This window comes from Equus asinus, chromosome 11 (genome assembly GCF_041296235.1).
Source record: "Equus asinus isolate D_3611 breed Donkey chromosome 11, EquAss-T2T_v2, whole genome shotgun sequence".
NCBI classification, from domain to species: Eukaryota; Metazoa; Chordata; class Mammalia; order Perissodactyla; family Equidae; genus Equus; species Equus asinus.
The window spans coordinates 30,216,170-30,228,826 of NC_091800.1; the positions used below are offsets into that span (position 1 = coordinate 30,216,170).

Consider the following 12,657-nt stretch of genomic DNA (forward strand, 5'->3'; position numbering starts at 1 on the left):
TAGGATCCTTTGTTCTAGTTCTGTGAAAAATTCCATTGTTTTTCTTTATTGAGGTAATAATAGTTTACAAAATTGTGACGTTTCAGTTGTACATTATTATTTTTCCATCATCATATGTGCTCCCCTTCACCCTTTGTGCCTACTCCCCACCCACCTCCCTGCTGGTAACCACTGAACTATTCTGTTTGTCCGTGTGTTTGTTTATCTTCCACATATGAGTGAAATAATATGGTGTTTGTCTTTCTCTGTCTGGCTTATTTTGCTTAACATAATTCCCTCAAGGTCCATCCATGTTGTTGCGAATGGGATGATTTTGTCTTTTTTATGGGTGAGTAGTATTCCATTGTATGTATATACCACATCTTCTTTATCCAGTCATCCATAGAGGGCACTTGGGTTGCTTCCATGTCTTGGCTATTGTGAACGCTGCAATGAACATGTGGGTGCATAAATCTCTTTGGGTCATTGATTTCAAGTTCTCTGGACAAATAACCAGTAGTGGGATAGCTGGATCACATGGTAGTTCTATTTTTAATTTTTTGAGGAATCTCCATACTGTTTTCCATAGTGGCTGCATCAGTTTGCATTCCCACCAGCAGTGTAGGAGAGTTGCCTTTTCTCTACAACCTCTCTAACATTTGTTATTTTTTGTTTTGGTGATTATAGCCATTCTAATGGTGTAAGGTAATATCTTAGTGTAGTTTTGATTTGCATTTCCCTGATGATTAGTGATGTTGTATATCTTTTTATCTGCCTATTGGCCATCTGTATATCTTCTTTGGAAAAATGTTCATATCCTCTGCTCATGTTTTGATTGGGTTATTTGTTTTTTCTTGTTCAGTTGTGTGAGTTCTTTATACATTATGGAGATTAACCCCTTGTTGGATATATGATTTGCAAATATTTTCTCCCAATTGGGTTGTCTTTCTGTTTTGATCCTGGTTTCCTTTACCTTGCAGAAGTTATTCAGTCTGATGAAGTCCTTTTTATTTTATTTTATTACTTGTTTATTTTTTCTTTTGTTTCCCTTGTCCAAGTAGATACGGTATTTGAAAAGATCCTTTTAAGACGGATGTCAAATAGCATATTGCCTATATTTTCTTCTGGAAGTTTTATGGTTTCAGGTCTTACCTTAAAGTCTTTGATCCATTTTGAGTTTATTTTTGTGTATGGCAGAAGACAATGGTCTACTTTCATTCTTTTGCATGTGGCTGTCCAGTTTTCCCAACAGCAGTTATTGAGAAGACTATATTTTCTCTATTGTATGTTCTTAGCACCTTTGTCGAAGAATAGCTGTCTGTAGATGTGTTGTTTTATTTCTGGGCTTTCAATTCTGTTCCACTGATCTGTGTGCCTGTTTTTGTACCAGTACCATAGTGTTTTGATTACTATAGCTTTGTAGAACATTTTGAAGTCAGGGATTATGATGCCTTCAGCTTTGTTCTTTATTCTCAGGATTGCTTTAGCTATCCGGGGTCTTTTGTTGCCCTATATGAATTTTTGGATGCTTTGTTCTATTTCTGTGAAGAATGTCATTGGGATTCTGACTGGGATTGCATTGAATCTGTAGATTGCTTTAGGTAGTTATGGACATTTTAACTACGTTCTTCTTCCAATCCGTGTGCATGGAATATCTTCTCATTTCTTTATGTCTTCATCAATTTCTTTCCATAATGTCTCATAGTTTTCATTGTGTAGGTCTTTCGCCTCCTTGGTTAAATTTACTCCTGGATATTTTATTCTTTTTGTTGTGATAGTATATGGGATTATATTCTTTAGTTCTCTTTTGGTTAGTTTGTTATTAGAGTATAGAAACGTAACTGATTTTCATAAGTTGATTTTGTACTCTGCAACTTTACTGTAGTTGTTGATTATTTCTAATAGTTTTCCAATGGATTCTTCAGGGTTTTCTATATATATAGAATCATGTCATTTGCAAACAGTGAGAGCTTCACTTTTTCTTTGCCTATTTGGATTCCTTTTATTTCTTTTTCTTGCCTAATTGCTCTGGCCAAAACCTCCAGTAATATGTTGAATAAGAGTGGTAAGAGCGGGCACGTTTGTATTATTCCTGTTCTCAGAGGGGTGGCTTTCAGTTTTTCTCCATTGAGTATGGTGTCAGCTATAGGTTTGTCATATATGGCCTTTATTATCTTGAGATTATTTCCTTCTATACTAATTTTATTAAGAATTTTTATCATAAATGGATGTTGGATCTTGTCAAATGCTTTCTCTGCATCTATTGAGATGATCATGTGGTTTTTATTCCTCATTTTGTTATTGGGGTATATCACATTGATTGATTTGCAGATGTCAAACCATCCCCGTGTCCCTGGTATAAATCCCACTTAATCATGATGTATGATCTTTTTAATGTATTGCTCTATTCGGTTTGCCAATATTTTGTTGAGGATTTTTGAAAAATGCCATTGATATTTTGTTGGGAATTGCTTTGAATCTGTAGATTGCTTTGGGTAATATGGACATGTTAACAATATTAATTCTTCCAATCCATGAGCAAAAAATATCTTTCCATTATTTGTGTCATCTTCAATTTCTTTCATCAAGGTCTTAAATTTTCAGAGTACAAATCTTTCACCTCCTTGGTTAAATTTATTCCTAGGTATTTTATTCTTTTGGATGCAATTGTAAATGGGATAGTTTTCTTAATTTCTCTTTCTGATAGTTCATTATTAGTGTATAGAAATGCAACCAATTTCTGCATATTAGTTTTGTTTCCTACATCTTTACTGAATTTCTTTATTAGTTCTAATAGATTTTTGGGGCATCTTTAGGGTTTTCTATATATACAATCATGTCATACGCAAATAGTGACAGTTTTACTTCTTCCTTTCCAATTTGGATGCATTTTTTTTTCTTTCTTAATTGCTATGGCTAAGACTTCCAATACTATGTTGAATAAAAGTGGTAAGAATGGGCATTCCTTTCCTATTCCTCATCTTAGAAGAAAAGTTGTCAGTTTTTCACTGTTGAGTGTGATGTGGATTTGAGTGTGAGTTAGCTGTGGATTTGTCATATATAGCCTTTGTTATGTTGAGGTATGTTCCTTCTATACCCACTTTATTGAGAGTTTTTATCATAAATGAATGTTGAAGTTTGTCAAGTGCTTTTTCTGCATCTATTGAGATGATTATATGATTTTTATCCTTTGTTTTGTTAATGTGGTATATCATGTTGATTGATTTGCAGATGTTGACCCATCCTTGCATCCTGGGAATAAATCCTACCTGATGGTGGTGTATGATCCTTTCAATATATTGCTGAATTCCATTTGCTAACTTCTTGTTAAGGATTTTTGCATTTATGTTCATCAGGGATATTGGCCTGTAATTTTCTTCTTTTTTGGTATTGTCGTCTGGTTTTGGTATCAGGGTGATCCTGGGCTCTTAAAATGAGTTTGGAAGTATTTCTTCCTTTTCAGTTTTTTGGAATAAAGTGAGAAGGATAGGTATCAATTCTTCTTTAAATGTTTGCTAGAATTCACCTGTGAAGCTGTCTGGTCCTGTACTTTCGTTTTATGGGAGTTTTAAAATTATCGATTCAATTTCATTACTTGTAATTAGTCTAGTCAGATTTTCTATTTATTTGTAATTCAGTCTTGGAAGGTTGTGTGTTTCTAGGAATTTATCCATTTCTTCTAGGTTTTCCAATTTGAGGGTGTATAATTGTTCATAGTAGTCTATTATGATGCTTTGTGTTTCTGTGGTGTCATTTGTCACTTCTCTTTCATTTCTGATTTTGGTTATTTGGGTTCTCTCTCTTTTTTTCTTGATGAGTCTGGCTAGAGGTTTATCAGTTTTGTTTATCTTTTCAAAGAACCAGCTTTTAGTTTCATTGACCTTTTATATTGGTTTTTTTAGTCTCTATTTCATTTATTTCTGCTCTGATCTTTATTTATTTATTTATTTATTTATTTATTTATTTATTTATTTTAAAGATTGGCACCTGAGCTAACAACTGTTGCCAATCTTCATTTTTTTTTTCTCTGCTTTTCTCCCAAATACCCCCAGTGCATAGTTGTATATTTTAGTTGTGGGTCCTTCTAGTTGTGGCATGTGGGATGCCGCCTCAGCATGATCCAACAAGCAGTGCCATGTCTTTGCCCAGGATCTGAACCAGCGAAACCCTGGGCTGCCAAAACGGGGCTCACGAACTTAACTGCTTGGCCATGGGGCAGGCCTCTGCTCTGATCTTTATGATTTCCTTCCTTCTAATAACTTTGGACTTTGTCCTTCTTTTTCCAGTTCCTTTAGGTGCAAAGTTAGATTTTTTATTTGAGATTTTTCTTTTTGCTTGAGGTAAGCCTGTATCTCTATGAACTTCCCTCTTAAAATTGCTTTTTTCTTTCAAAGATTTTATTTTTTCCTTTTTCTCCCCAAAGCCCCCTGGTACATAGTTGTATATTCTTTGTTGTGGGTCCTTCTAGTTGTGGTATGTGGGATGCCGCCTCAGCGTGGTTTGATGAGCAGTGCCATGTCCGCGCCTGGGATTTGAACCAACGAAACACTGGGCCGCCTGCAGCGGAGTGCGCGAACTTAACCACTCAGCCACGGGGCCAGCCCCTCTTAAAATTGCTTTTGCTGCATCCCATAGACTTGGGAAAGTTGTGTTTCCATTTTCATTTGTCTCAAGGTACTTTTTTATTTCTTCTTGATTTCTTCATTGACCCATTGGTTATTTAGTAGCGCGTTGTTTAGCCTCTATGTGTTTTTGCTTTTTCCAGTTATCTTCTTGTAATTGGTTTCATACCGTAGTCGTTGGAAAAGATGCTTGATATTATTTTAATCTTCTTAAATTTATTGAGACTTTCTTGTGGTCTAACGTGTGATATATCCTGGAGAAAGTTCTACGTGCCCTTGAAAAGAACGCGTATTCTGCACTTTGGGGATGGACTGTTCTATATATCTCTATTAAGACCATCTGGTCTAACGTGTCATTAAGGCCAATGTTTCTTTATTGAGTCTTTGTCTCAATGATCTACCCATTGATGTAAATGGGGTATTAAATCCCCCTACTATTATTGTATTACTGTCAATCTCTCACTTTATGTCTGTTAATATTTGCTTTATATATTTAGGTGCTCCTTTGTTGTGTGTATAAATATTTATTAATTTTATATCCCCTTCTGGGTTGATCCCTTTATTATTATGAAATGCCCTTCTTTATCTTTTGTTACAGTTATTGTTTTAAAGCCTATTTGGTCTGATATGGATATTGCTGTCTCAGCTTTCTTTTTGTTTCCATTTGCGCAGAATATCTTTTTTACCATCCTTTCACTTTCAGTCTGTATGTGTCTTTAGATCTAAAATGCATCTCTTCTATGCAGCATATACATGGATCTTGTTTTTCTATCCATTAAGCCACCCTGTGTCTTTTGATTGGAGCATTTAGTTCATTTACACTTAAAGTAATTATTGATAGATATGTTCTTATTTTCCATCTTGTTAGTTGTTTTTTTAGTTCTACTCTGTTCTTTTCTTTTTCTCTTGGCCTTGTCCCTTGTGGTTGGATGGTTTTCTTTAGTGTTATGTTCAGGTTCTTTTCTTTTTTGTGTATCTATTGTTGGTTTTTGGTTTGTGGTTGCCATGAAGTATATCAACCTGTATATGTAGTAGTCTATTTTAATAATTGATAATTGCTTAAGTTTGAATGCATACTAAAAACACTACATTTTTATTCCCCCTCCATACTGTATTTTTTTGACATCATATTTTACATCTTTTTATTTTGTGTATTCTTTAACTACTTATTGTAGTTATACAGGCATACCATGTTTTATTGAGTTTCACTTTACTGCACTTTGCATATATTGCATTTTTTACAAATGGAAGGTTTGTAGCAACTCTGCATTGAACAAGTCTATTAGCGCCATTTTCATGTCTTTGTGTCACATTTTGGTAATTCTTGCAACATTTCAAACTTATTCATTATTGCTTTATTTATTATGTGATCTGTGATCAGTGATCTTGGATGTTATTATTGTGATTGTTTTGGGGCACCACAAATTGCGCCTGTATAAGACAGAAAACTTAACCAATAAATGCTGTGTGTGTTCTGGCTGCTGCGCTGACTGGCTATTCCTCCATCTCTCTCTCCTTTCCTCAGGCCTTCCTACTCTCTGAGACATAATAATATTGAAATTAGGCCAACTAATAACCCTACAGTAGCCTCTAAATTTTCAAGTGAAAGAATCACACATCTCTCACTTTAAATCAAAAGATAGAAATGATTAAGCTTAGTGAGAAAGGCATGTTGAAAGCCAAGACAGGCTGAAAGCTAGGCCTCTTGTGCCAAACAATTAGCCAAGTGTGAATGCAAAGGAAACATTCTTGAAGGAAATTGAAAGTGCTATTCCAGTGAACACATGAATGATTAGAAAGTGAAACAGCCTTACTGCTGATATGTAGAAAGTTTTAGTGGTCTAGATAGAAGATCAAACCAGCCACAACATTCTCTTAAGCCAAAGCACAATCCAGAGCAGGCCCTAACTCTCTTTAATTCTATGAAGGCTGAGAGAGGTGAGGAAGCTGCAGAAGAAAAGTTGAAGCTAGCAGAGGTTCGTTCATGAAGTTTAAGGAAAGAAGCTGTCTCCATAACATAAAAGTGCAAGGTGAAGCAGCAGGTGCTGATGTAGGAGCTGAAGCAAGTTCTCCAGAAGATCTAGCTAAGATCACTAATGAAAGTGGCTACACTAAACAACAGATTTTCAGTTTAGATGAAACAGCTTTATATTGGACCAAGATGCCATGTAGGACTTTCAGAGCTGGAGAGGAGAAGTCAGTGCCTGGCTTTGAAGCTTTGAAGGACAGGCTGACTCTCTTGTTAGGGACTAATGCGGCTGATGGCTTTAAGTTAAAGCCAAACTTCATTTGCCCTTCTGAAAATCTTAGGACCCTTAAGAATGGAGCTAAACCTACTCTGCCTATGCTCTATACATGGAGCAAAAAAAGGCTGGATGACAGCATATCTGTTTATAACATGGTTTACTGAATATTTCAAGCCCACTGTTGAGAGCTACTGCTCAGAAAAAAAGATTTCTTTCAAAATATTACTGCTTATTGACAATGCAGCTGGTCACCCAAGAGCTCTGATGGAGATGTACAATGAGATTTATGTTGTTTTCATGACTGCTAACACAATATCCATTCTACAGACCACAGGTCAAGGCGTACTCTTGACTTTCAAGTCTTATTAGTCAAGAAATATATTTCATAATGCTATCGGTGCCATAGATAGTGATTCCTCTGATAGATATGGGCAAAGTAAGTAGAAAACCTTCTGGAAAGGATTCACCAGTCTAGATGCCACTAAAAACATTTGTGATTCACAGGAAGAGGTCAACGTAGCAACATTAACAGGAGTTTGGAAGAAGTTGATTCTAACCCTCATGGATGACTTTGAGGTCAAGACTTTGGGTTCAAGACTTCAGCGGAGGAAGTACAGATGTGGGGTAAATAGCAAGAGAACTATAACTGGAAGTAGAGCCTGAAGATGTGACTGAATTGCTGCCATCTCATGATAAAACTTGAAGACATGTGGAGTTGCTTCTTACGGATGAGCAAAAAAAGTGGTTTCTTGAGATGGAATCTACTCTTGCCCACAATGTTGTGAAGATTGTTGAAATGACAACAAAGGACTTAGACTATTACATAAACTTAGTTGATAAAGCAGGGACAGGGTTTGAGAAAACTGACTCCAGTTTTTGAAAGAAGTTCTGCTATGGGTAAAATGCTATCAAAGAGCATCACAGGCTACGGAGAAATCATTCATGAAAGGAAGAGTCAATAGATAAGGCAAACTTCACTGTTGTTTTATTTTAAGAAGTTGCCACAGACATCCCAACCTGCAGCAACCATCACCCTGATCAGTCAGCAACCCTCAACATTGAGGCAAGACCCTCCACCAGCAAAGATTACGACTTGCAGAAGGTTCAGATAATGGTTGGCATTTTTTAGCAATAGAGTATTTTTAATTAAGGTATGTACATTGTTTTTGTAGACATAATGCTATTGCACACTTATTAGACTACAGTATAGTGTAAATATAACTTTCATATGCACTAGGAAACCAAAAACTTCGTATGAATCACTTTATTACAATATTCACTTTACTGCAGTGGTCTGGAACCAAACCTGCAATACCTCTGAGGTATGCCTATAGTTGATTTTACTACTTTTGTCTTTTAACCTTCATACTAGTTTTTCAAGTGGCTGATCCATCGCCTTTACTAACTATCTGCCTTTACCAGTGAGATTTTTTATTTCATATATTTTCTTATTTCTAGTTATGGTCTCTTCTTTTCCACTTAAAGAAAACCCTTTAATATTTCTTGTAAATTTAGTTTAGTGGCAATGAACTCCTTTAGTTCTTCCTTCTCTGGGGAACTCATTCTCTCTCCTTTAATTCTGAATGCTAACCTTGCTGGGGAGAGAACTCTTGGTTGTAAGTTTTCCTTTCAGCACTTTCAATATTCCATGACACTCCCTTCTGGCCTGCAAAGTTTCTGTTGAAAAATCAGCTGATAGTCTTATGGGAATTGCCTTATATGTGACTTCTTGTTTTTCTCTTGCTGCCTTTAAGATTCTTTCTTTATCTTTAACTCTTGCCATTTTAATTATAATATATCTTGGTGTGGATCTCTTTGGGTTCATCTTCTCTGGAGCTCTCTGGGCTTCCTGGACCTGGATGTCTGTTTACTTCCCCAGGTTAGGGAAGGTTTTAGCCATTGTTTCCTCAAATAAGTTTTTTGCCCCTTTCTCTCTCTCTTCTCCTTCTGGAACACCTATAATGCTAATGTTAGTATGCTTGATGTTGTCCCAGAGGTCCCCTATTCTCATTTTTTTAAATTCTTTTTCCTTTTCGCTGTTCTGATTGAGTGATTTCCACTATTTTGTCTTTCATATCACTGATCTATTCTTCTGTATCATCTAACGTGCTGTTGATTACTCTAGTGTACTTTTCATTTTAGTTATTGTATTTTTCAGGTCTGATTGGTTCTTTCTTATATTTTCTAACTCTTTGTTGAAGTTCTCACTGTATTCCTCCAATCTTCTCCTGAGTTTGGTGAGAACTTTTATAACCATCACTTTGAATTCTTTATCAGATAAATTTATTATCTCCATTTCATTAGGGTTTCTTTCTGGGGTTTTATCTTGTTCTTTTGGTTGGAACATAGTCCTTTGTCTCTTCATTTTGTTTGACTTTCTGTGTTTGTTTCTATGAATTAGGCATAATACCTATCTCTCCTAGTCTTGAAGGAGTGGCCTTGTGTTGGGGTGTCCCCCGTGTAGACTGTAGGTGCTGGATGGCTTTGGTAGGCTGGCTGGAGCTGGAATGGGTACAGGCTGGGGGTTCCTGGGGTGCACTATGCTAGGGATGGCTGGCGCTGGCGTAGACCAGGGGTGTCTGTACTGTGTTCCTGCCCATGCTATCAAGGTGGATGCAAAAAGTGGCAGTCACCAGTGCCTCTGACTCTGGAGAGAGTTCAGCAGTTCTCTGCCCATTTGGCAGATGCTCTAGGTTTAGTTAATGGATTTCCTTCCCATATAGTCTAGTTACCCTTTAAGTTGCTGGGGTTTTTTGCTGTGCCCCATGGTGGGCAAGCCTGCTTGTGGGCCACTCTGTGATATCCCTTCCTGTTGTAGGTCACTGTGTTGGAGGTGGGGTTCCTATTCATACCATGTCTCCATCTCTTCTACCCATCTCTTTTTGGTCCCTCTATCGTTTGTTGCACACAAGCTGTTCAATCAGCCCTCAGTTCGTCTTCAGGAGGAATTGCTCTATTTGTAGGTGTAGACTCAGTATGTCCACAGGAGGAGATGAGTTCAGGGTTTTCCTACACCACTATCTTGGAGCCTTTCAGGGATTCTATTTTCTTAAGGGTTCCAGCGAGGGTAGGGAGATGGTACCAGCCATTGATGGGAGTAGAGAGTAGGAGGTGGCTTGGGTGGAGATAGAAAAGCAGAGAGACCTCATTCAGGGAGTGGTTCATCTTTAAGAAGGAGTTCAAATCTTAGCCGTGGCACTTATGAGTCATGGGGCCTTAGGCAACACTTTCTTGATGAGTTCCTCAGCTTGCAAGGACCCTTTGAAGCTGTTTCCTCATCTGGAAAATGGAAAAAAAAAATAATAGATGATGCTTCCCTCTTGGGGTTGTTGTGAAGATAAGGAGATGGAGTATGTGAGAGCACCTAAGATGATTCACTGTTCTATAGTTGGCACTCAGTAAATATTGACTCTGGATCTGTTAAAGAAAGACACAGCACGTACAAAAGTATAAACAAGTATAAATACATTGAATGCAAACTATATATAGGCTGAGAACTAGGTGTGGAATTATTTGGATATCAGGTAATTTGGGGGCTAGCAGATAAAGCTATCCAGGGAAACTCTTGGAAACTTACATGAGGATGGATGCCCCTCTACAGGGCATATCTCAGCATAGCCAGGCTTTTTGGGCTCTTCATGATGGTCTGGGTTTGGTCAGGGCTTCCATGTGGGCTTCTTGGCTCTGTTTCTGTTCCTGCTGATAAGAAGGAGCTTAGCCCCACCCATGTAAAGTTGCAAGATTTAGCAAGTAAAAATATAGAATGCTCAGTTAAATTTGAATTTCAAATAAACAATGAATAATTGTTTAGTATAAGTATGTCCCATGCAATATTTGGGATATACATATACTAAAAAAATCCATTGTTTATCTGAGATTGAAATCGAACTAAGTGTCCTCTATTGTATTTGGAGATCATACCCCATCGCCACAACTTGTAAGGGACCAAGGGCAGAACTCAACAGGATACTCCACACTGACATCTTGGGAAAGAGGAAGTCATCACTTCTGGGGTGGTTGGATCAACTGAGGAAAAATAGCAAAGGCACTGCTGAGTGACACAAAGGATTTCTCTTGTCAAAAAGCTCTATCAGCTCCCCTCTCCTCAGCTCTCCTCTTTGGCTCGGGGACTCTCCTGGCATAGACACCAAGATTGATGCCCCTGGACTGGTAGCTTTGGGAATTCGGCCTCAGAGGGAGAATGCTGCCTGCCCTGGATAAGTAACTGAAATTTTCATGTGACCGTAAGTTAGGAGTTTCTCTAGATTCCAGTCAGTCCTCCACCTCAGAGGCAAGCCTCATAGCATCAAATCCACTGTTTCCTTCAGTGCCCACCATTTTTATGTTTCCTTGATGGACACAAGGAAGCTTTCACTGGTCCTATGCTCTGTGAAGATGGAGCTCAGTAAATTCTTAGGACAACAATATGGCTTGAAGAGAAAGATATGAGGAAGCAAAGAGAATCTTGAAAATGTAAAAATCTCACTATGAGACCCAGGTGGAAGAAGCAGCCCCTGGGACATCTGTTCTCCCGGCAGAGAAGAAGAGCCAGAGGGGAGTAGAAACTCACCACGGCTTTAAACCTTCTGCTTAGAACTAGCGTACAGGACTGCTGCTCACATTTTATTGGTTAAAGCAAGAACATGATTGAGTCTGTTTATGGGGTAGGTAAGTACACTCCTTCCACAATAAGGCACTGCAATAGGCAGGGATAGGTAATTCTCTTACGGGGAAAGAGGGCATCAATAATTGGGAACCATAATACATTTGATCCCAAGAGGCATAATGTATTTGCTAATATATGACTGTAATATCTCTGGAAGGATATTCAAGAAAATGATAACATCAGTTACCTCTGGGAGAAGAGAACTGGGTGTCTGAGGAATAAGGATGGGAGGCAGATTTTTCACTATGTGCCTGTTTGAATCTTTTAAATGAGATCTAAGTAAATATAGTACCTATTAAAACACACTTACCTTAAATTAAAATTTAAAGTGGAAGGCATGAGCCTTTTATTTGGAATTATGTTCCTGCTAGAGACATACCTGGAGAACCAGTAGTTACTTATGGAGAGTGGAGTGAGGGTAAGGCCGGAGGAGTGGGAAACTTGATGTTTTGTTTAGGTCTTGTTAGTTATTTTTCAAAAATAAAACAAACTTCTGCTTTCAGGAAGATGGAATAGATGTACTTTTCCTTATTTCCCCACTAAGGACAACCAAAATCCCCGGACATTATATCTAAAACAAACAGTAGATGATTCTGAAAGGTGGAGAGAAGGCAGACCAGCTAGGAACCTTGGGAGTTGAGAAATGACGTGGTCAAGAGTTCCCTGGGGCCGGCCTGTGGCCAAGTGGTTAAGTTCATGTGCTCCACTTTGGCGGCCCAGGGTTTCGCCGGTTCGGATCCTGGGTGCGGATGTGGCACCACTCATCAGGCCACACTGAGGCAGTGTCCCACATGGCAGAACTAAAAGAACCTACAACTAGAGTATACAACCATGTACTGGGGGACTTTGGGGAGAAGAAAAAACAAAAACAAATAAAAGAGTTCCCTGAGTTTTCTTTTTGCCTTAGATATCCCAGACTTGGAGCTGAAGAAGCCAGCAACCCAGAAAGGCCTACAGAAGCAGATGGGGAAAAAAAAGCCCCAGGAAAAACCTGCTTTCTCCAGCCAAAGGAAGAGGTAAGGAGAAGTCTAGAAAGACACAAAACTTTTAGACAACAACCAGCCAAACACCACAGAAAAAACTGTGGTCCCACTCCCACCCATGCCAGCAAAGACCAGGTGAAGAACCAATACTTTTACCCTTG

The 12,657-nt window shown here is 38.1% G+C and overlaps 1 long non-coding RNA gene across 1 annotated transcript in view; it reads left to right on the forward strand.

The window, feature by feature from the left end:
* Positions 1–12,657, forward strand: part of LOC139039791 (uncharacterized) — a 133,900-nt gene that overhangs the window by 39,577 nt on the left and 81,666 nt on the right. Inside the window, exon 2 of the long non-coding RNA XR_011492996.1 lies at positions 12,421–12,529. This is a non-coding gene — a long non-coding RNA (uncharacterized lncRNA). The remainder of the gene's footprint in view (positions 1–12,420; positions 12,530–12,657) is intronic.